Genomic DNA, 25,944 nt, shown 5'->3' on the forward strand with positions numbered 1-25,944 from the left:
TCAAACGTTTTCTGTAAGTCTTCACAAGGTTTTCACACACTGTTGCTGGTATTTTGGCCCATTCCTCCATGCAGATCTCCTCTAGAGCAGTGATGTTTTGGGGCTGTCGCTGGGCAACACAGACTTTCAACTCCCCTCCAAAGATTTTCTATGGGGGTTGAGATCTGGAGACTGGCTAGGCCACTCCAGGACCTTGAAATGCTTCTTACGAAGCCACTCCTTCGTTGCCCGGGCGGTGTGTTTGGGATCATTGTCATGCTGAAAGACCCAGCCACGTTTAATCTTCAATGCCCTTGCTGATGGAAGGTGGTTTTCACTCAAAATCTCACGATACATGGCCCCATTCATTCTTTCCTTTACACGGATCAGTCGTCCTGGTCCCTTTGCAGAAACACAGCCCCAAAGCATGATGTTTCCACCCCCATGCTTCACAGTAGGTATGGTGTTCTTTGGATGCAACTCAGCATTCTTTGTCCTCCAAACACGACGAGTTGAGTTTTTATCAAAAAGTTCTATTTTGGTTTCATCTGACCATATGACATTCTCCCAATCCTCTTCTGGATCATCCAAATGCACTCTAGCAAACTTCAGACGGGCCTGGACATGTACTGGCTTAAGCAGGGGGACACGTCTGGCACTGCAGGATTTGAGTCCCTGGCGGCGTAGTGTGTTACTGATGGTAGGCTTTGCTACTTTGGTCCCAGCTCTCTGCAGGTCATTCACTAGGTCCCCCCGTGTGGTTCTGGGATTTTTACTCACCGTTCTTGTGATCATTTTGACCCCACGGGGTGAGATCTTGTGTGGAGCCCCAGATCGAGAGAGATTATCAGTGGTCTTGTATGTCTTCCATTTCCTAATAATTGTTCCCACAGTTGATTTCTTCAAACCAAGCTGCTTACCTATTGCAGATTCAGTCTTCCCAGCCTGGTGCAGGTCTACAATTTTGTTTCTGGTGTCCTTTGACAGCTCTTTGGTCTTGGCCATAGTGGAGTTTGGAGTGTGACTGTTTGAGGTTGTGGACAGGTGTCTTTTATACTGATAACAAGTTCAAACAGGTGCCATTAATACAGGTAACGAGTGGAGGACAGAGGAGCCCCTTAAAGAAGAAGTTACAGGTCTGTGAGAGCCAGAAATCTTGCTTGTTTGTAGGTGACCAAATACTTATTTTCCACCATAATTTGCAAATAAATTCATTAAAAATCCTACAATGTGATTTTCTGGATTTCTTTTCCTCAATTTCTCTGTTATAGTTGACGTGTACCTATGATGAAAATTACAGGCCTCTCTCATCTTTTTAAGTGGGAGAACTTGCACAATTGGTGGCTGACTAAATACTTTTTTCCCCCCACTGTACATACTCCTTAGCCAACCTACAAGAATGTAATGGTCTACCATATCAAAAGCTTTGGCCAAGTCAATAGAAATAGCAGCACAACATTGCTTAGAATCAAGGGCAATGGTGACATCATTTAGGACCTGGAGGCGGGTGAAAGCTCGGGAGAGAGGGGGGAGTGTGGCGAGGGTACCTGTACCAGACAGGGGGAGACAGGCCAGAGCAGACGTGGAGCAGATTGCCGGGTGGGATCCAAGCAGCAGTGCAGCAGGCAACGGAAGTAGGTGTCAGACCCACTTCGGAGAAGCTTTTTTCGGGAGGCTAAGTAGGAGAGGAGGCGTTCAACCTTACCAGACAGGTGCGTGGCAGAGCAGATAAAAATGGCTGAATCGAAAAGTTTGGTGAAAAACTGTGGTAAAGTTGGCTTGTGTTTCGATATTCGCCAGATATTCTGACCTTCAAACTTCAATAGCTCGTGAATGATTTCCTGAGATGTGGATATTCTACACGCAACAGACCGAAGGCAATTAGTCCAGACTGTCACTGAGCAATTTGACTGAACAGTGGGACATAGGACAGATGCAGGCCCAATACACGGTCGGACAGTAGGCCGCAGAGACTTTGAATATATGGAAATGTAAATGTATGACTTTCCAGTTTTCCTTACTGCATGTAATACATTGTGTTGTGTTTGTGTATTTGTATTTGTATGCTGATGTCACAGAATGAATTTCCATGTAAATGGACAAAGTGTATCGTATCGCACTCTTCTGTCTTTCTCCATATCTCTATAATGCTGGCAGGTCCTGGAGAGCTGCAGTGTGTGCAGGTGTAATCATTTGTTGTACTTAAGCTGTCAGTAGGACTGTTGAAAATGAGATGAGGTTCTCTTATTTTTGTTATGGTGGTTAATCAGACAATATGCACTTCGTTGTGAGGTTCATTAGTGAGAACTGTGGGGTGGAGGAGCGACTACAAATCCTCCCAACATCGAGCGGCTAGCCAGAGGGAAGGCATGTACTTTGCGATATCTGGTAAGTCGCTCACCACCTGCATGTCCTCATGAATCAATTCATCATTTTGCTTTCACTCTCCCCCATCATCAGGGACAAGCTTTGCAGGGGAGGTTAAGTCTTTATAAGAGGAACACATTTTAAGCAAAAGCTTAAAAAGTAAATCCTCACGCTAGGTTTAGTCAATGCTTCGTAGGTCGAGGGACGTTATTGGACAAGCCAGGGCCGTTTGTGGCGAATAGGATAAAACCCAGGGCCCGTCCAAGTGCATTGGCAATCAGTCTGGCGCTTGTTTGTTCCCAGCCAAAGTCACAGGTAGCAGTCAGTCGGGCCGTCGATATTCAATTAGTTTACCCAGGACTTCTTTGCATGGGCGAGCATGGGGGTGGGCATTCCTCCTTATACTCCACCACTCTCTTTCTTTCCACACTCGCTCATTTCAGCCTTGACTGGACTGGCTTTATTGAATAAACAGCGGGTAAAAGCGGGTTGACATGGCGTCATTTCAACCAGTTTACAACCCAAACTGGGCTGTAATGATGTCATTTCGACCACTTTCGCCTGCTGGGAGATGGGCAGGGTGAGGATCCTTCTCGGAAGCCCCGGGCGGTCATCTTAGGTGGAGTTTTTTTAAAAGTCTTAAGTGGTGTGGGAGGATCAGAGGCCGCTACGGACAGGTCAAGGAAAAAAAGTGGGAGGAGACGAGAGAGGATCTTGTTTAGAGGTAGATACACAGGGAAGGGAGGGAGGTAGAGACCGTGAGAGAGTGGGGAGGGAGAATGAGAGAAAGCAAGGTTGTTCTCTTTTCTAATTACAATCTCAGCATCAGCTCGACCTCGGTACCTTCAATGTTCTGGAAGGGGGTTTGAAAAAGGTTTCACACTCGTGCTGCAAAGCTGGTTAGAAGGTGCAGGCACTACAGAACGTTTGTGTTTTGTTATGTAATTAGATTACAGTACTATGTAAGAACATTCACAAGGTCACATTATAATACCAAACTGTTCGATTATGAGACACAAAATCACCCCAAGGCTAACATCTCTTGAGAAAATGAATGCACCTGCATTCAATATTCAAACTATAGACAACTATTCAACCTCTCTATCTGTATGGAAAAAAAAAGTATGAATATGTATGCACTCACTAACTGTAAGTCGCTCTGGATAAGAGCGTCTGCTAAATTACAAAAAATAAAAAATAAATCTCCCAGAAAAGGAGAGACAGAAGTGATAAAGGAAGCCACAGAAACAATATATTATGTTTGAACCGCAGTGATAACACAGAGCTCGTTATGGAGAAACAGGGAGGGGGAAATTAAGTGAGACAAGGCAAAGATGAGTTTTAAAGGTACACTCAGCAAGATGACATTGCATGCACAAAGTAAAAACAATAGTGGGTCAATTTCCACAACAACTAAAAGCATTGCACCGCGAGGCTAAACATCTCCGCCGATTTGGTCCCATAGCTACCACGTTGTAACAGCGTGAAGCGAAGCCGTACACATGTGCAGATACTCTGTATGACAGTGTGAGAGCGAAGTATTGCATCGCACTCATCTCAATAGTCTACATGTCAACATAAACACCATGCCCTTTGACGGAAGAGAGCTATAGCCTTGATTACTCCATCTCCTCCGTAGCCTGCATATAGAGCGGCAGCAGGCTTTGCCCTCCCTTTTGTGCACTTGAAGAGCTGGAGGGGCCAGAGTGTATTACAGAGTACTGTAGTGTGTTTGTGGTACCTTTTGAAACGCTGAGTGTTAACTTTGCCCCACCCGCACACACACATCCCCCTTTCCCTGAGGTCAGACAACAGCTTAAGAGCATTTAATACATGGTTAAGTCACTCCCTCTGTGTTTGTATTGGAAAAGGTTGGCAAATGAGATTGTGGTTGCCATATATAGGCTACCCACACAGCGTTTTATTCTAGCCACCCAAACAAAGCACTTGATTTGTAATATCTCCTACTAGATTTGAGCTACACTGATTAATTAACGGAAACACATATTCCAAAGTAAACATAAATCTTAAAAGAACACCTGTCAGTATTGTGTCCTGAGGTGAATGTTGATGCTTTGCCTGGTGCACTCAAACTAGACAGCTCCCGTGAAGGTGCTCACGTTTAAGATGTATTATGCCTCCTATAAAGAAGTGCCAACACAGTGGTCTACTGCCCATTAAAGATACATGAGAGTTTAGCTATGCCCCATCAACCTGTGACCGGTAGACCCAAAGCAGAGGCTGGAAGCAATGATTTATTTAATGCTCAGTGCCTGCAGTGGACGTGTGGAGCCTACGCAGACAGCAGAGACACTGCCTGACTTCGTTGGGACGCATCCTTCACCACCGACACGTTGGGAAAACTGCTGATGGCAGAGATCAAAACGCCTCCGTTCTGAAAGCAGTGGAAAAACAAATACCTTCCCTCCCCCTTCCCTTGTGTTAGCATTAAAATTAGCCTTGCAAACCGATAGAGCGTCTGTCTGTGGCGGGAGGTAGCGGCCTAATCCTATTACAGGACACATAGATGAGCAGACTTCTGCCTGCACAAATCTAATCTGGTCCAGCTCCCAGTGTAAGCACTTTTCCCCTGAGCAATCTTTAGCTCGAAGGAGCATTTAGGTGCTTGTCGACAGCATTTTCTTTCTCTCCTCCGTAGAGAAAGATCATACAAATGAGTTCAATCTTGTTTTTCGATTTCCTTTTTTCTCTGCTGCTTATGCCGCGTGCTGGTGTTTTTTTTAAGTGACCCGCCATGCCAAAAGCAGGGCCAGAGGTCCTCCCTGAAAAGCTTTGTCTGCTGAATACGCTCTGTCAAAAACACTTTGATTCAGGGAGGTCGGATAGCCCCTTGAATGATTTCATTCAGTAGGAGAGACTGATTAGACTAGGGTGAGATACCTGAAGCCTGATACACAGTCCCACTGGACACAGGGATGTCAAATGGATTACACACAAAGTAGCTTTAAAATTCAAAATGGATTAGTGGTGACCTATGCATGTGGCTTGCACATTGCTTTGTAATGTTGGGAGCTCAAGGACTAACGGTGCCCCAGGTCTGGCGATGGGATTTGTGTACTGCATATTTCTTAATGCTATTGAAATCCTTCTTCGCTTTGGCTTTGCCGAATTAAGTGTTCAAAATGTAAGCCTGCATCAGTCATCACTGTGTATCTTTCTGCAATAGGCAATGTCTATGCACCAAGTCTTGAAGAGAAAACCGCATAGAAGTCAGTCAAAGTCCCTGAAATCCCCTTTTATCCAAATGTAGATCTCTTGTCATTATCTGGAAAAAGATCTTAATACATGACTTGTCTGCATGCTGACTGTCGGCTCACCGTTTGGGAAAACATAATTATGGTGGATTAGTTGTGTAAATATAGAGGGGACATTTGCTCTCTCCTACCTGCAAGAGAGGGGGACCTTTTGGATGTTGACATTTCATTGTCAGTACATTTAAAAAGCGTAGAAGACATTTGGAAAACCTAATGAATAGAACATGCTGTCTCTCTCCTCTTTCTCCTTCCCTCTGGTTTGATGATAATGGATCACCGGTGTTAGTCTGAGGCAACAGATTCCCGCCAAAACGGCAAACACACTTTCGCAGCCTTGTATCGCAACGCAGGGTTTATCAACCTGTTCTTAAATACCCCAACCACCTCCCACCCCACCTGAATTCACGGGAAGTCACAGTTACAGGCCAACGTGCTCTGAGTGCCTGTCAGCAAATGGAAAATTAAAACCGTTCGGGGGACACTGTGGTGACTCGACGATAACGCGGCGCCACGCTGATGGCAGAGGCAGATTTCCCTGCGCTCTGACATTTATAATATTGTGGGGTTGCTACTGGGGGTGGGGGGATTTTCGACTCTCTCGCTCTCTTGCTCAGGAATGACACATTCGAGGGAGATGGTACATTCATGGCTGGTGTTAGGCAAGTGGAACCTGATTTGTGTGGCCCGTGAAGGGTGGCGGTAGAGCTTAAGCCTCTCTGTGCTTATGACATTTTCTGGGACCTGCAATCTCCTGGAGAGGCCTAGAAACATGACCATGGAGCACTCCCTGTTGAATGATGAGTGAAGAGACAGGATGTCGGCGGCATATTCAGTAGCCGTGCTCAACCTTACAGAATGCTCAAGATAGAAGCGGACAACCTAGAAAAGAGACGGTTCTCTTATCTGGACGAGTAAACCATATTTCCTGCCAAGTCCAGTAGCATTATACAGTGGGGGAAAAAAGTATTTAGTCAGCCACCAATTGTGCAAGTTCTCCCACTTAAAAAGATGAGAGAGGCTTGTAATTTTCATCATAGGTACACGTCAACTTTGACAGACAAAATGAGAAAAAGAAATCCAGAAAATCACATTGTAGGATTTGTAATGAATTTATTTTCAAATTACGGTGGAAAATAAGTATTTGGTCAATAACAAAAGTTTCTCAATACTTTGTTATATACCCTTTGTTGGCAATGACACAGGTCAAATGTTTTCTGTAAGTCTTCACAAGGTTTTCACACACTGTTGCTGGTATTTTGGCCCATTCCTCCATGCAGATCTCCTCTAGAGCAGTGATGTTTTGGGGCTGTCGCTGGGCAACACGGACTTTCAACTCCCTCCAAAGATTTTCTATGGGGTTGAGATCTGGAGACTGGCTAGGCCACTCCAGGACCTTGAAATACTTCTTACGAAGCCACTCCTTCGTTGCCCGGGCGGTGTGTTTGGGATCATTGTCATGCTGAAAGACCCAGCCACATTTCATCTTCAATGCCCTTGCTGATGGAAGGAGGTTTTCACTCAAAATCTCACGATACATGGCCCCATTCATTCTTTCCTTTACACGGATCAGTCGTCCTGGTCCCTTTGCAGAAAAACAGCCCCAAAGCATGATGTTTCCACCCCCATGCTTCACAGTAGGTATGGTGTTCTTTGGATGCAACTCAGCATTCTTTGTCCTCCAAACACAACGAGTTGAGTTTTTACCAAAAAGTTCTATTTTGGTTTCATCTGACCATATGACATTCTCCCAATCCTCTTCTGGATCATCCAAATGCACTCTAGCAAACTTCAGACGGGCCTGGACATGTACTGGCTTAAGCAGGGGGACACGTCTGGCACTGCAGGATTTGAGTCCCTGGCGGCGTAGTGTGTTACTGATGGTAGGCTTTGTTACTTTGGTCCCAGCTCTCTGCAGGTCATTCACTAGGTCCCCCGTGTGGTTCTGGGATTTTTGCTCACCATTCTTGTGATCATTTTGACCCCACGGGGTGAGATCTTGCGTGGAGCCCCAGATCGAGAGAGATTATCAGTGGTCTTGTATGTCTTCCATTTCCTAATAATTGCTCCCACAGTTGATTTCTTCAAACCAAGCTGCTTACCTATTGCAGATTCAGTCTTCCCAGCCTGGTGCAGGTCTACAATTTTGTTTCTGGTGTCCTTTGACAGCTCTTTGGTCTTGGCCATAGTGGAGTTTGGAGTGTGACTGTTTGAGGTTGTGGACAGGTGTATTTTATACTGATAACAAGTTCAAACAGGTGCCATTAATACAGGTAACGAGTGGAGGACAGAGGAGCCTCTTAAAGAAGAAGTTACAGGTCTGTGAGAGCCAGAAATCTTGCTTGTTTGTAGGTGAACAAAAATACTTATTTTCCACCATAATTTGCAAATAAATTCATAGAAAATACTACAATGTGAATTTCTGGATTTTTTTCTCTCAATTTGTCTGTCATAGTTGACATGTACCTATGATGAAAATTACAGGCCTCTCTCATCTTTTTAAGTGGGAGAACTTGCACAATTGGTGGCTGACTAAATACTTTTTTCCCCCACTGTATATCATTTTCTATATGTGTGTTTCTGTAAAAATGTGTCAACCTGATCTTTCATTTGATTCAAATTTCCCCAAGCCTTCATCTGATTCTGTTTATTCTCAGAAACACATTCTTGCTTCATTTGTACTATTTTGCCTGCAAATTACAAATTAAAATGGAATGGATTAGCCTCAATCAGAAGCACAGCTCATGCTAAATGATTAATATCATGATTCAAGTGTATACTCAGAAAGCACCTGGTCGTAATTTGTAAAACAGTGAATATCTAACAACAGGAGATGTCCTAGCTGGATTTGGACCCGCTTTTCTATGATGAAAAAACAACAACAATAACACAATACAACAGCAGTGGAAAACATTTAATGAAAGCCCTATTGAATATAGTTTTTATGATTTCAGGGTAATTGGCTGTGGGCTCATGAACCTTTCTTCGAGTCTAAAACAAACATACACTTAATTGTATTGTGTATATAAATCATATTTTCAAAAATGATTTTAGTTCTCATACTAAACCAGTCAATCCAGTTAGTGCCAAAGTCTTGAATAAGGGTTGCAGATAAAGTGGTGTGTGTGTGTGCACAGTGCAAATGTGTTGGGGAAAATGGCTTCCTGTAGACAGTTTGCCCTCCACAAAGACCTGCACGCGCCAAGGTAATTCACTTTGTGTACAGATGGATCGGAGCACCCGCTAAACACTTGATAAACTGGTAAATAGCATTCGCAATGCACTTGGCAAGCTATCATGGCTACAAGAGCTTTGCTCGGGGCGTCATGTTTCCCAGGGGAGAGGTGAGAATGGAGGATCAGGGCCTCCATTTTAACCTTGGGACTGAGGGAGAAGAGGCATCCATGTCTGTCACGTCTCAGTGATGTGTGTAGTCAGGTGATGGGCAGGTAGAAAGAGTGAAAGACGTGTTATGTTATGGCTGGACATGATCTGTGGATGGATATCTTGCAACCTGCACTGATATCATCTGGGTCATGTCATAGATATGAGATGACAGTTAAGAAGACGGACATTTAGACATGATTAAATGGCTAGAACTGACACCAACCTCGACGATGATCGCAGTGTATGGAACGATTTCAGTATTTGAATTCAATTTTTTAGAATTTGTATTTAGATATTGAATTTGAATTCAATATTTGTGCATTTGTGATGCACAAATTGAATAATTGAATTCAAAAATGTTTTAATTCAATATTTATATATTCAGTTTCAATATGATAGATATTGCATTCATTGTCTACGTATCAAGTTTACAAACTATAATTTCAAGTTTACCAAAGTTTTATATATTAAACTTCTCGGATGCATTCAGTGTAAAACAGGTGGTTCGGGGACCACACTTGCCTAATGAGTAACTTGTCAGAGACCTGAAAAGTTACAATGTCTGGCACACAAGTGACCTGGGTTAAAACCCCATCAGTAAAATTAACACGTCTTCAGGTCTCAGGCAAGGTTGCTCATCACTTGCATGGATCACCAAACCACCTCTGTTGCACTCATTAAACAGGGTGCACTGATCCTTCTGCTTCTGTGCAGTAGGCCTGAGTTTGAACCCAGTCAGTTATATTGGTGCCGTGATCTCTGAGTATGAGGTCAAAGGGGGGTGAAATGTAACCAAGGTCCACACTCTTTGATTAGTAACCTTGCTAGAGACTTGAAGACTTGTGTTCCTGAACTCATCCCAATGGACTTTAGCTAAGTGGGCTAACACGGTCTTGTGACATGCAGGAGACCTAGTTCAAACCCAGTCAGTCACAAGAGCAAGATTAAATAGGGAGTGGAAAATATATCCTTAGAAGGGTTATGGCGGCTATTCAACTATATTCTTATGGGGGCCAAATTACGTTTTTTGTCACACTCCCTTCTAACGTGTCCTGTGAGCATCATAGAGGGGAACAGAAGGCACGACCATGTTCCAGAGAGTCTTAGCTTTAATTTAGGAATGGGTTCATAATAGCTTATAGCCCAGACATTTCAAACACTAGAGCCAAATTCATAGGAAAAGAACATTGGCTTCAGAAACCACCAGAAACCTGTTTAACACAGAGATTGTTTAATTCTATCTATTCCGTTCCACCATTCCTTTCTGCCAAAGTCCCAGGATGTTGTCTCTGGTTTTGAATCTGAATTTAGAGAACTGAATTTGAAAACTAAATCTGAATGCATCTGAGAAGTTGAATATATGAGACTTTGGTAAACTTGAAATGATAGTTTGTAAACTTGATACACAGACAATGAATGCAATATCTACCATATTGAAACTGAATATATAAATATTGAATTTGAATATTCAATTAAATTGAAATTAAATGTTAAAACTGATTGCAATATTCAGTCAATTCAGTTTCAAATCAAGAAATACATGTTCAATTGATTAATTCAATGATTAAATGTGTGCATTAAAAATGCTAAAATATTTTATTCAAATACAGTTTCTGTTGGCACTGAAATCGCTCCATAGCAGGGCCTGCTTTTCAGGTTAGATAGTGTTACTATACGAAACCATGTCTTACACTTGAGATCCGGTCACATAAAAAATCGCTAATGAAGACGCAGGTGTAAGTAGTCTCTTCTACTGAAGCCTAATGTCTCGCTAGCAAAGCCACAATGTCATCTCTGCTTTGATATAGAATTGGCCCCATAAAATAAGGAGTAATGACTGAAAGGTCAAAAGTAATATCCTGGCGGAGCTGCCATTTGTTTCTTAATGCCTCTGAAAGTCTGAACATTATTGATCTCTGGCGCTGCATGACTTTGCGAAGTGATTATGATGGCATTTCGTTCCCCAAAGGATACCTTTATTACTACAATATAACCTCCTCCCCAAATAAATACCCCTTGCATTCCATACAGCATTCCATTTTTGTGTGCAAAACAGATTAAGTCAAAAGTAGAATTTATATTTGCAATTTAATATAGAGGTTTGGAAAATAAGAGAATTTCCCCCTTCAAAATCCCCAATGTAATACTGCTTCACATTAAATTGGGTCCCTTCGTATCTGACGTGATCATTATTTTCTCCATGTGGAATCTCACACACAGGAAAGCAAACCTCTTATTCATAAAGAAAATAAAGCCGCTTTTTATTTAGCTGTTTTGGACTTGGAAGGGAGGGAAGATGGAGAGAGAGAGGCATATACAGGCTTGGTCTTGGGGGGAGTGTTCTGATTATTGTGCTCCATGCTGTTGCGCATGGCTCCTCTCAGCAATAACCCGGAGCGGGCTGGCTTTCACTCGGGCTGCCAACAAACCAAAGGTGGAAATCAGTATTCCTCTGAGGCGTTTCCGCCTTTCTTCCCCTCCATCTCTGATGTCGTCCACACAGGAAACTCATTTGGTTGTGTGAATAATTTTTCTTCAAGAATAGGAGCAAGATGATGCTCTATCCAATGCTCAAACCAATTGAAATCCAAATACATTTCCATTATCCAATCCAATGCTCAAACCAATTGAAATCCAAATAAATGTCCATTATCCAATAGTATTAGTAATATACGTTTATAGTTAGCATGGCAACCCCTGGGAGCTAAAGAAAATATAATGGTGTTGTAATGAACAGAATTGTAGCGTTTTCTGTTTTAGTCAGACTTAGGACCAGCTGCTGATAGCGAGTTAATATAGGCAGCAGGCTTGCCCAGACCCATGCAGGTGCCCAAAGCAAAGCCACTAATTGCTGTACTGCACATTCTCAGGAAACATACATTTTGTATAGGGAAGGTTCCATCGAACTCACAATTCGCTTGATACTCACAATTCGCAATTATGCATGAGGCTCCCCCGAATAGCATTCAACAGCACGGAGGAGGATAGGATGGCTGAAATTGTAATAGTTCTTAGCATGAAGACAAAATATATCCACATCAACATGTTTAGGCCTAATAAACTTTACAGGCCTCCTGATACCGCAGGTATAAATTCTAGCCCATATTCATCATCCTCTGTACAGTCTGCATAAACATCCGTGATATTAAACTCTCTGTTATTTAGCCCAGTTAAGGCATATACAGTGCCTTCAAAAAGTATTCAGACCCCTTTACTTTTTACACATTTTGTTAGGTTACAGCCTTACTCTAAAATTGATGAAATTGTTTTTTTCCCCTCATCAATCTACACACAATACCCCATAATGACAAAGCAAAAACAGGTTTTTAGACATTTTTGAAATGTCACATTTACATAAGTATTCAGACCCTTTACTCAGTACTTTGATGAAGCACCTTTGGCAGTGATTACAGCCTTGAGTCTTCTTGGGTATGACGCTACAAGCTTGGCACAACTGTATTTGCGGAGTTTTTCCCATTCTTCTCTGCTGCACAGCTATTTTCAGGTCTCTCCAGAAATGTTAGATCGGGTTCAAGTCCGGGCTCTGGCTGGGCCACTCAAGGACATTCAAAGACTTGTCCCGAAGCCACTCCTCCGTTGTCTTGGCTGTGTGCTTAGGGTCGTTGTCCTGTTGGAAGGTGAACCTTCGCCCCAGTCTGAGGTCTTGAGCGCTCTGGAGCAGGTTTCCATCAAGGGTCTCTCTGTACTTTGCTCCGTTCATCTTTGGAAACTGGATGCACTTGAGCTCAATTTAGAGTCTCATAGCAAAAGGTCTGAATACTTATGTAAATAAAGTCAACTCCTTCAAGACTGTTGGAAAAGCATTCCAGGTGAAGCTGGTTGAGAGAATGCCAAAAGTGTGCAAAGCTGTCATCAAGGCAAAGGGTGGCTACTTTGAAGAATCTCAAATATAAAATATATTTTGATTTGTTTAACACTTTTTGGGTTACTACAAGGTGATTCTAACATATATTGCCCCAGGGGTGTGAAAACCTATGTAAATTCGATATTTCTGTATTTCATTTTCAATACATTTGCAAAAATGTAAAAAAACATGTTTTCACTTTGTCATTATGTGGTATATTGTGTAGATGGGTGAACTATGTAATCAATTTTGAATTCAGGCTGTAACACAACAAAATGTGGAATAAGTCAAGGGGTATGAATGCTTTCTAAAGGCACTCGGAAAGTATTCAGACCCCTTGACTTTATCTCATTTACATAAGTATTCAGACCCTTTACTCAGTACTTTGTTGAAGCACCTTTGGCAGCAATTATAGCCTCGAGTCTTCTTGGGTATGACGCTACCATCTTGGCACACCTGTTTCTCCCATTCTTCTCTGCAGATCCTCTCGCTCTGTCAGGTTGGATGGGGCGCGTCTTTGAAGAATCTCAAATATAAAATATATTTTGATTTGTTTAACACTTTTTTGGTTACTACATGATTCCATAGGTGTTATTTCATAGTTTTGATTTCTTCACTATTATTCTACAATGTAGAAAATAGTAAAAATAAAGAAAAACCCTGGAATGAGTAGGTGTGTCCAAACTTTTGACTGGTACTGTATGTATATACAGTGGGGAAAAAAAGTATTTAGTCAGCCACCAATTGTGCAAGTTCTCCCACTTAAAAAGATGAGAGAGGCCTGTAATTTTCATCATAGGTACACGTCAACTATGACAGACAAATTGAGGGAAAAAAATCCAGAAAATCACATTGTAGGATTTTTAATGAATTTATTTGCAAATTATGGTGGAAAATAAGTATTTGGTCACCTACAAACAAGCAAGATTTCTGGCTCTCACAGACCTGTAACTTCTTCTTTAAGAGGCTCCTCTGTCCTCCACTCGTTACCTGTATTAATGGCACCTGTTTGAACTTGTTATCAGTATAAAAGACACCTGTCCACAACCTCAAACAGTCACACTCCAAACTCCACTATGGCCAAGACCAAAGAGCTGTCAAAGGACACCAGAAACAAAATTGTAGACCTGCACCAGGCTGGGAAGACTGAATCTGCAATAGGTAAGCAGCTTGGTTTGAAGAAATCAACTGTGGGAGCAATTATTAGGAAATGGAAGACATACAAGACCACTGATAATCTCCCTCGATCTGGGGCTCCACGCAAGATCTCACCCCGTGGGGTCAAAATGATCACAAGAACGGTGAGCAAAAATCCCAGAACCACACGGGGGGACCTAGTGAATGACCTGCAGAGAGCTGGGACCAAAGTAACAAAGCCTACCATCAGTAACACACTACGCCGCCAGGGACTCAAATCCTGCAGTGCTAGGCGTGTCCCCCTGCTTAAGCCAGTACATGTCCAGGCCCGTCTGAAGTTTGCTAGAGTGCATTTGGATGATCCAGAAGAGGATTGGGAGAATGTCATATGGTCAGATGAAACCAAAATATAACTTTTTGGTAAAAACTCAACTCGTCGTGTTTGGAGGACAAAGAATGCTGAGTTGCATCCAAAGAACACCATACCTACTGTGAAGCATGGGGTGGAAACATCATGCTTTGGGGCTGTTTTTCTGCAAAGGGACCAGGACGACTGATCCGTGTAAAGGAAAGAATGAATGGGGCCATGTATCGTGAGATTTTGAGTGAAAACCTCCTTCCATCAGCAAGGGCATTGAAGATGAAACGTGGCTGGGTCTTTCAGCATGACAATGATCCCAAACACACCGCCCGGCAACGAAGGAGTGGCTTCGTAAGAAGCATTTCAAGGTCCTGGAGTGGCCTAGCCAGTCTCCAGATCTCAACCCCATAGAAAATCTTTGGAGGGAGTTGAAAGTCTGTGTTGCCCAGCGACAGCCCCCAAAACATCATTGCTCTAGAGGAGATCTGCATGGAGGAATGGGCCAAAATACCAGCAACAGTGTGTGAAAACCTTGTGAAGACTTACAGAAAACGTTTGACCTGTGTCATTGCCAACAAAGGGTATATAACAAAGTATTGAGAAACTTTTGTTATTGACCAAATACTTATTTTCCACCATAATTTGCAAATAAATTAATTAAAAATCCTACAATGTGATTTTCTGGATTTTCTTTTCTCATTTTGTCTGTCATAGTTGACGTGTACCTATGATGAAAATTACAGGTCTCTCTCATCTTTTTAAGTGGGAGAACTTGCACAATTGGTGGCTGACTAAATACTTTTCCCCCCCACTGTATATACACTACCGTTCAAAAGTTTGGTGTCACTTAGAAATGTCCTTGTTTTTTCGAAAGAAAAGCAATTTTTTTGTCCATTAAAATAACATCAAATTGATCAGAAATACAGTGTAGACATTGTTAATGTTGTAAATGGCTATTGTAGCTGGAAACGGCTGATGTTTAATGGAATATCTGCATAGGCGTACAGAGGCCCATTATCAGCAACCATCAGTCCTGTGTTCCAATGCCACGTTGTGTTTGCTAATCCAAATTTATAATTTTAAAAGGCTAATTGATCATTAGAAAACCCTTGTGTTAGCACAGCTGCAAATTGTTGTACTGATTTAAAGAAGCAATAAAACTGGCCATTGAGACTAGTTGAGTATCTGGAGCATCAGCAATTGTGGGTTGGATTACAGGCTCAAAATGGCCAGAAACAAATAACTTTCTTCTGAAACTCATCAGTTTATTCTTGTTCTGACATATGCCAAGAAACTGAAGATCTCGTACAACGCTGTGTCCTTCACAGAACAGTGCAAAAAAAGCCTTATCTCAGACTGGCCAATAAAAAGAAAATATTAAGATGGGCAGTCTGAGATATGGCTTTTTCTTTGCAACTCTGCCTAGAAGGTCAGCATCCCGGAGTCGCCTCTTCACTGTTGACGTTGAGACTGGTGTTTTGCGGGTACTATTTAATGAAGCTGCCAGTTGAGGACCTGTGAGGCGTCTGTTTCTCAAACTAGACACTCTAATTGTATTTGTCCTCTTGCTCAGTTGTGCACCGGGGCCTCCCACTCCTCTTTCTATTCTGGTTAGAGCCAGTTTGCGCTGTTCTGTGAAGGGAGTAGTATACAGCATTGTACGAGATCTTCAGTTTCTTGGCAATTTCTAGCATGGAATAGCCTTAATTTCTCAGAACAAGAATAGACTGACGAGTTTCAGAGGAAAGTTCTTTGTTTCTGGCCATTTTGAGCCTGTAATCGAACCCACAATTGCTGATGCTCCAGATACTCAACTAGTCTCAAGAAGGCCAGTTTTATTTCTTCTTTAATCAGCACAACAGTTTTCAGCTGTGCTAACATAATTGCAAAAGGGTTTTCTAATGATCAATTAGCCTTTTAAGATGATAAACTTGGATTAGCAAACACAACGTGCCATTGGAACACAGGACTGATGGTTGCTGATAATGGGCCTCTGTACGCCTATGTAGATATTCCATTAAACATCAGCCGTTTCCAGCTACAATAGCCATTTACAACATGATCAATGTCTACACTGTATTTCTGATCAATTTGATGTTATTTTAATGGACAAAAAAAATTGCTTTTCTTTCGAAAACAAGGAAATTTCTAAGTGACCCCAAACGGTAATGTATATACACTGCTCAAAAAAATAAAGGGAACTCTTAAACAACACAATGTAACTCCAAGTCAATCACACTTCTGTGAAATTAAGCTGTCCACTTAGGAAGCAACACTGATTGACAATACATTTCACATGCTGTTGTGCAAATGGAATAGACAACAGGTGTAAATTATAGGCAATTAGCAAGACACCCCCAATAAAGAAGTGGTTCTGCAGGTGGTGACCACAGACCACTTCTCAGTTCCTATGCTTCCTGGCTGATGTTTTGGTCACTTTTGAATGCTGGCGGTGCTTTCACTCTAGTGGTAGCTTGAGACGGAGTCTACAACCCACACCAGTGGCTCAGGTAGTGCAGCTCATCCAGGATGGCACATCAATGCGAGCTGTGGCAAGAAGGTTTGCTGTGTCTGTCAGCGTAGTGTCCAGAGCAAGGAGGCGCTGCCAGGAGACAGGCCAGTACATCAGGAGACGTGGAGGAGGTCGTAGGAGGGCAACAACCCAGCAGCAGGACCGCTACCTCCGCCTTTGTGCAAGGAGGAGCAGGAGGAGCACTGCCAGAGCCCTGCAAAATGACCTCCAGCAGGCCACAAATGTGCATGTGTCTGCTCAATCGGTCAGAAACAGACCCCATGAGGGTGGTATGAGGGTCCGACGTCCACAGGTGGGGGTTGTGCTTACAGCCCAACACCGTGCAGGACGTTTGGCATTTGCCAGAGAACTCCAAGATTGGCAAATTCGCCACTGGCACCCTGTGCTCTTCACAGATGAAAGCAGGTTCACACTGAGCACATGTGACAGACGTGACAGAGTCTGGAGACGCCGTGGAGAACGTTCTGCTGCCTGCAACATCCTCCAGCATGACCGGTTTGGCGGTGGGTCAGTCATGGTGTGGGGTGGCATTTCTTTGGGGGGCCGCACAGCCCTCCATGTGCTCGCCAGAGGTAGCCTGACTGCCATTAGGTACCGAGATGAGATCCTCAGACCGCTTGTGAGACCATATGCTGGTGCGGTTGGCCCTGGGTTCCTCCTAATGCAAGACAATGCTAGACCTCATGTGGCTGGAGTGTGTCAGCAGTTCCTGCAAGAGGAAGGCATTGATGCTATGGACTGGCCCGCCCGTTCCCCAGACCTGAATCCAATTGAGCACATCTGGGACATCATGTCTCGCTCCATCCACCAACACCACGTTGCACCACAGACTGTCCAGGAGTTGGCGGATGCTTTAGTCCATGTCTGGGAGGAGATCCCTCAGGAGACCATCTGCCACATCATCAGGAGCATGGCCAGGCATTGTAGGGAGGTCATACAGGCACGTGGAGGCCACACACACTACTGAGCCTCATTTTGACTTGTTTTAAGGACATTACATCAAAGTTGGATCAGCCTGTAGTGTGGTTTTCCACTTTAATTTTGAGGGTGACTCCAAATCCAGACCTCCATGGGTTGATACATTTGATTTCCATTGATCATTTTTGTGTGATTTTGTTGTCAGCACATTCAACTATGTAAAGAAAAAATATATTTAATAAGATTATTTCATTCATTCAGATCTAGGATGTGTTGTTTAAGTGTTCCCTTAATTTTTTTGAGCAGTGTATATACGCACATCACGACAACTTAAAAAAAATAAATATATATATCATATTTGGCAGCATGAGTGAAGGAGGCTTTGTTGCGAAATTGGAAGCCGATTCTAGATGTACAGTGGGGAAAAAAAGTATTTAGTCAGCCACCAATTGTGCAAGTTCTCCCACTTAAAAAGATGAGAGAGGCCTGTAATTTTCATCATAGGTACACGTCAACGATGACAGACAAATTGAGAAAAAAAAATCCAGAAAATCCCATTGTAGGATTTTTAATGAATTTATTTGCAAATTATGGTGGAAAATAAGTATTTGGTCACCTACACACAAGCAAGATTTCTGGCTCTCACAGACCTGTAACTTCTTCTTTAAGAGGCTCCTCTGTCCTCCACTCGTTACCTGTATTAATGGCACCTGTTTGAACTTGTTATCAGTATAATAGACACCTGTCCACAACCTCAAACAGTCACACTCCAAACTTCACAATGGCCAAGACCAAAGAGCTGTCAAAGGACACCAAAAACAAAATTGTAGACCTGCACCAGGCTGGGAAGACTGAATCTGCAATAGGTAAGCAGCTTGGTTTGAAGAAATCAACTGTGGGAGCAATTATTAGGAAATGGAAGACATACAAGACCACTGATAATCTCCCTCGATCTGGGGCTCCACGCAAGATCTCACCCCGTGGGGTCAAAATGATCACAAGAACAGTGAGCAAAAATTCCAGAACCACACAGTGGGACCTAGTGAATGACCTGCAGAGAGCTGGGACCAAACTAACAAAGCCAACCATCAGTAACACACTACGCCGCCAGGGACTCAAATCCTGCAGTGCGAGACGTGTCCCCCCTGCTTAAGCCAGTACATGTCCAGGCCCGTCTGAAGTGCATTTGGATGATCCAGAAGAGGATTGGGAGAATGTCATATGGTCAGATGAAACCAAAATATAACTTTTTGGTAAAAACTCAACTCGTCATGTTTGGAGGACAAAGAATGCTGAGTTGCATCCAAAAGAACACCATACCTACTGTGAAGCATGGGGTTGGAAACATCATGCTTTGGGGCTGTTTTTCTGCAAAGGGACCAGGACGACTGATCCGTGTAAAGGAAAGAATGAATGGGGCCATGTATCGTGAGATTTTGAGTGAAACCCTCCTTCCATCAGCAAGGGCATTGAAGATGAAACGTGGCTGGGTCTTTCAGCATGACAATGATCCCAAACACACCGCCCGGGCAACGAAGGAGTGGCTTCGTAAGAAGCATTTCAAGGTCCTGGAGTGGCCTAGCCAGTCTCCAGATCTCAACCCCCATAGAAAATCTTTGGAGGGAGTTGAAAGTCTGTGTTGCCCAGCAACAGCCTCAAAACATCACTGCTCTAGAGGAGATATGCATGGAGGAATGGGCCAAAATACCAGCAACAGTGTGTGAAAACCTTGTGAAGACTTACAGAAAACGTTTGACCTGTGTCATTGCCAACAAAGGGTATATAACAAAGTATTGAGAAACTTTTGTTATTGACCAAATACTTATTTTCCACCATCATATGCCAATAAATTCATTAAAAATCCTACAATGTGATTTTCTGGATTTTCTTTTCTAATTTTGTCTGTCATAGTTGACGTGTACCTATGATGAAAATTACAGGCCTCTCTCATCTTCTTAAGTGGGAGAACTTGCACAATTGGTGGCTGACTAAATACTTTTTTTCCCCACTGTAACTTTGGATTGGAGATGCTTAATGTGAGTCTGGAAGGATAGTTTACAGTCTAACCAGACACCTAGGTATTTGTAGTTGTACACATACTCTAGGTCAGACCTGTCGAGAGTAGTGATTCTAGTCGGGTGGGCGGGTGCCAGCAGCGTTTGATTGAAGAGCATGCATTTAGTTTTACTTGTGTTTAAGAGCAGTTGGAGGCTACGGAAGGAGTGTTGTATGGCATTGAAGCTCATTTGGAGGTTTGTTAACACAGTGTCCAATGAAGGGCCAGATGTATACAAAATGGTGTCGTCTGCGTAGAGGTGGATCTGAGAATCACCAGCAGCAAGAGCGACATCATTGATATACACAGAGAAAAGAGTCGGCCCAAGAATTGAACCCTGTGGCACCCCCATAGAGACTGCCATAGGTCCAGACAACAGGCCCTCCGATTTGACACGTTGAACTCTTTCTGAGAAGTAGTTGGTGAACCAGGTGAGGCAGTCATTTGAGAAACCAAGGCTATTTAGTCTGCCAATAAGAATGCAGTGGTTGACAGAGTCGAAAATCTTGGCCAGGTCGATGAAGACGGCTGCACAGTACTGTCTATTATCGATCGCGGTTGTAATATCGTTTAGGACCTTGAGCGTGGCTGAGGTGCACCCATGACCAGCTTGGAAACCGGATTGCATAGCGGAGAAGGTACGGTGGGATTCGAAATGGTCGGTGATCTGTTTGTTAACTTGGCTTTCAAAAACTTTCGAAAGGCAGGGCAGGATGGATATAGGTCTGTAACAGTTTGGATCTAGAGTGTCACCCCCTTTGAAGAGGGGGATGACCGCGGCAGCTTTCCAATCTCTGGGGATCTCAGACGATACAAAAGAGAGGTTGAACAGGCCAGTAATAGGGGTTGCGACTATTTCGGCGGCTCATTTTAGAAAGGGTCCAGATTGTCTAGCCCAGCTGATTTGTAGGGGTCGAGATTTAGCAGCTCTTTCAGGACATCAGCTACAGTTGAAGTCGGAAGTTTACATACACCTTAGCCAAATACTTTTAAACTCAGTTTTTCACAATTCCTGACATTTAATCCTAGTAAAAATTCCCTGTCTTAGGTCAGTTAGGATCACCACTTTATTTTAAGAATGTGAAATGTCAGAATAATAGTAGAGAAAATGATTTATTTCAGCTTTTATTTCCTTCATCACATTCCCAGTGGGTCAGAAGTTTACATACACTCAATTAGTATTTGGTAGCATTGCCTTTAAATTGTTTAACTTGGGTCAAACGTTTCGGTTAGCCTTCCACAAGCTTCCCACAATATGCTGGGTGAATTTTGGCCCATTCCTCCTGACAGAGCTGGTGTAACTGAGTCAGGTTTGTAGGCCTCCTTGCTCGCACACGCTTTTTCAGTTCTGCCCACAAATCTTCTATAGAATTGAGGTCAGGGCTTTGTGATGGCCACTCCATTACCTTTACTTTGTTGTCCTTTAGCCATTTTGCCACAACTTTGGAAGTATGCTTGGGATCATTGTCTATTTGGAAGACCCATTTGCGACCAAGCTTTAACTTCCTGACTGATGTCTTGAGATGTTGCTTCAATATATCCACATAATTTTCCTTCCTCATGATGCCATCTATTTTCTGAAGTACACCAGTCCCTCCTGCAGCAAAGCACCCCCACAGCATGATGCTGCCATCCCCGTGCTTCACGGTTGGGATGGTGTTCTTCGGCTTGCAAGATCGTCCTTTTTCCTCCAAACATAACAATGGTCATTATGGCCAAACATTTCTATTTTTGTTTCATCAGACCAGAGGACATTTCTCCAAAAAGTACGATCTTTGTCCCCATGTGCAGTTGCAAACCATAGTTTTGCTTTTTTATGGCGGTTTTGGAGCATTGGCTTCTTCCTTGCTGAACGGCCTTTCAGGTTATGTCGATATAGGACTCTTTTTACTGTGGATATAGATACTTTTGTACCTGTTTCCTCCAGTATCTTCACAAGGGCCTTTGCTGTTGTTCTGGGATTGATTTGCACTTTTCGCACCAAAGTACGTTAATCTCTAGGAGACAGAATGCGTCTCCTTCCTGAGCGGTATGAAGGCTGCGTGGTCCCATGGTGTTTATACTTGCGTACTATTGTTTGTACAGAAGAAGCTAGTACCTTCAGGCGTTTGGAAATTGCTTCCAAGGATGAACCAGACTTGTGGAGGTCTAAATATTTTCCAAGCTGTGGAGGTCTTGGCTGATTTTTTTCCCCCATGATGTCAAGCAAAGAGGCACTGAATTTGAAAGTAGGCCTTGAAATACATCCACAGGTACACCTCCAATTCACTCAAATTATGTCAATTAGCCTATCAGAAGCTTCTAAAGCCATGACATCATTTTCTGGAATTTTCCAAGCTGTTTAAAGGCACAGTCAACTTAGTGTATGTAAACTTCTGACGCACTGGAATTGTGATACAGTGAATTATAAGTGAAATAATCGGTCTGTAAACAATTGTTGGAAAAATGACTTGTGTCATGCACAAAGTAGATGTCCTAACCGACTTGCCAAAACTATAGTTTGTTAAAAAGAAATTTGTGGAGTGGTTGAAAAACGAGTTTTAATGACTCCAACCTAAGTGTATGTAAACTTCCGACTTCAACTGTATCTGAATTTGGGTGAAGGAGAGGTGGGGGGGGTGCATGGGCAAGTTGCAGCGGAGGATGCAGAGCTGGTGGCCGGGGTAGGGGTAGCCAGGTGGAAAGCATGGCCAGCCGTAGCAAAATGCTCATTGAAATTCTCGATTATTGTAGATTTATCGGTGCTGACAGTGTTTCCTAGCCTCAGTGCAGTGGCTAGCTGGGAGGAGGTGCTCTTATTCTCCATGGACTTTACAGAGTCCAACTTTTTGGAGTTAGTGCTACAGGATGCAAATTTCTGTTTGAAAAAGCTAGCCTTTGCTTTCCTAACTGATTGTGTATATTGGTTCCTGACTTCCCTGAAAAGTTGCATATCGCGGGGTCTGTTCGATGCTAATGCAGTACGCCACAGGATGTTTTGTGCTGGTCAAGGGCAGTCAAGTCTGGGGTGAACCAGGGACTATATCTGTTCTTAGTTACTAATTTTTTGAATGGGGCATGCTTTTATAAGATAGAGAGGAAAGCACTTTTGAAGAACATCCAGGCATCCTCTACTGACGGAATGAGGTCAATACCCATCCAGGATACCCGGGCCAGGTCAATTAGAAAGGCCTGCTCGCTGAAGTGTTTTTGGGAGCGTTTGACAGTGATGAGGGGTGGTCGTTTGACTGCGTACCCATTACGGACGCAGGCAATGAGGCAGTGATCGCTGAGATCCTGGTTGAAGACAGTGAAGGTGAATTTAGAGGGTAAATTAGTCAGGATTATATTTATTTATTTATTTATTTTACCTTTATTTAACTAGGCAAGTCAGTAAAGAACACATTCTTATTTAAAATGACGGCCTACACCGGCCAAACCCGGACGACGCTGGACCAATTGTGTGCCGCCCTATGGGACTCCCAATCACGGCCGGTTGTGATAAAGCCTGGAATCTAACCAGGGGGTCTGTAGTGACGCATCAAGCACTGAGATGCAGTGCCTTAGACCGCTGTGCCACTCGGGAGCCCTTGTTTACAGATTTAGGGTTGTACCTGGTAGGTTCCTTGATAATTTGTGTGAGATTGAGGGCATCTAGTTTAGATTGTAGGATGGCCTGTGTGTTAAGCATATCCCAGTTTAGGTCACCAAGCAGTATGAAATCTGAGGATAGATGGGAGGCAAGCAATTCACATATGGTGTTCAGGGCACAACTGGGGACTGAGGGGGGTCTGTAGCAAGCGGCAACAGTGAGAGACCTATTTCTGGAAAGGTGGATTTTTAGAAGTAGAAGCTCAAACTGTTTGGGCACTGTGACGACCCTCCCACTCTGTCTGCCGTATTCTCTCTTTGCTCTTGTTTCCTTATTAGGATGCCGGTGGGCGGAGTTGGGAGGGTCGTCAGCTACATGGGAAACACCTGGGCCGGGTGTGTCCCAGCATAAATGGACCTCTTCCACATTCATTGAGGAGACTCTCTCCAGGCAGATACTTTGACTTTGGTTGTGGTATTTTTGTGGCCTTTTTGGTTGTTTGCTTTGGCACCTCTCAACACTTTTCCATATTACATTTATGCATGCAAACACTCACTTACACTACTGATTACTGATTACACACACCATTGTTATTTGATTTAGTTTACTTTAGTTAATAAATATATACTTTGAGTATTCCTTGTCTCCACGTGTCTCCCTTTTGTTACGAACTTGAGCCGGTTCGTGACAAGTGGGGGCTCTTCTGGGATCTTGAACTGGTTGTGTTTGGGAGAACGTGGAGTTAATGTCCAATTCTGTAGGGTCTTTCTTTGTAAATTTTGTTAGTTTGTTTTGCGTTTGATAGGCCCAGTATTGGTTGCCTTTGGGTTGTGTACTGCGTTGGAGAGAGTACATTGGTTAGTTTCCAGTCCCTGCCCAGCCTGGAAACTCTTGCTCGACTCGCTGTTGGGACATCGGTCTGAGGAGGTGAGTACAATCGGCTGTGTACCTCAGTGGGAGATTGGGTAGGGTAGTGACATTTTCTACCCGGAGCTATAGCTTTTTCCCCTGATAGGCTTAGTGACGTGTTTTGTTTTGGGATACGTTGGGCATGGTTAAATGTTTGTTATTTTTGTGTGGTGTCTGTGGACTGAGCAGTTGTCTCGGGGGCACATCCGTGGCTTGGGGGAATCTACCAGCGTGCTGGGGGGTTTAATTCCTTGCCAGCGGGCTACAGTGCGTAATTACCCACCGCGAATCTGCACGAAGACTAGGGTTGAGTTATTGTAGGTTTTGGGGAAGCTCCATATCCCAGCTCTCTTCTGTGGTACTCGGTGTGATTGTCATTTCTCTTGTGTCTGGTGTGCTCAGCAGAGGGGTTGAGCAAGATTATTATGATATATATATATTTTTTTTCTCCTGATTATGGCGTCTAATGTAGACGAGTTCATTCGCTTTCCATCAGAAGAACTGTTAGAATTATGTACTAAAGAACAGCTGTTGAAGGTTGCTGAACACTACAAGGTTGAAATTAGTGATAAACGTCAAAAAAATTATATTAGGTTAATATTGAAGGCCAATTTGATGGAGAGTGGTATTCTGGATGTTACCACTGGGGCAGCCTCTGCTGAGGACACGTTGTCTCCCGATATGTTACAATGACCGCTCCATCGGTTAGTCATAGTAGTCTTCTTTTTGAACAGCAGAAAGAACTGCTTCTGTTACAGCTAGGGCATGATCGTGTAAAATATGAAAGGGAATTGGAATTTAAACAGGATATGGAGCGTGCTAAAATCAAGCTGCAACAAGAGCGACTAGAGTTGGTTAGGGAAGGAAAGCTCTCAGGGGAGAGTTTGCTCTGGGAAGGGGATCCAGAGTTACCTAGGGGTCGTTCCTCTTTTGGTCGTAATCCAGACACATTTGATATTGTTTGGAATTTACGGTTGTTGCCCCAGTTTAATGAAAAGGACCCGGAGACATTCTTTTCGTTGTTTGAGCGTGTTGCTGACGCTAGGAGTTGGCCTGATTCTGATCGCACTTTGATGTTGCAGTGTGTGTTGACTGGTAAAGCGCAAGAAGCATATTCAGCTCTTAGTGTAGCAGACAGTGTTAGTTATGAGAAGGTTAAAACGGCTGTGTTACAGAGTTACGAATTGGTCCCTGAGGCTTACCGCCAACGATTTAGAACTTTAAAAAGGGATGATCAGCAGACTCATGTTGAGTTTGCGCGAATATTATCTTCACAGTTCAATCGCTGGTGTTCTGCCTCTGCAGTTATGACTTTCCAAGGGCTGTGTGATCTGATTATGTTAGAACAATTTAAGGACACAATCCCTGATCGTATAGCGACGTACATTAACGAACGAAAAATAAAGACTGTCGCTGAAGCTGCGGTTTTGGCAGATGAATATGTGTTGACTCTCAAAAATGTTTTTGCAGAACCCCGTATTCGGAGTGAGTGGGGGCGTTCGCAGAGATTTGGGCCTCGCTCGCCGAGATACTTCGGTTCCCGGGCAGAGTTTCATTCAACTAGGGTTGAGCCTGATACCCGTGGTAAA

The sequence above is a fragment of the Coregonus clupeaformis genome, chromosome 13 (genome assembly GCF_020615455.1).
Source record: "Coregonus clupeaformis isolate EN_2021a chromosome 13, ASM2061545v1, whole genome shotgun sequence".
NCBI lineage: Eukaryota > Metazoa > Chordata > Actinopteri > Salmoniformes > Salmonidae > Coregonus > Coregonus clupeaformis.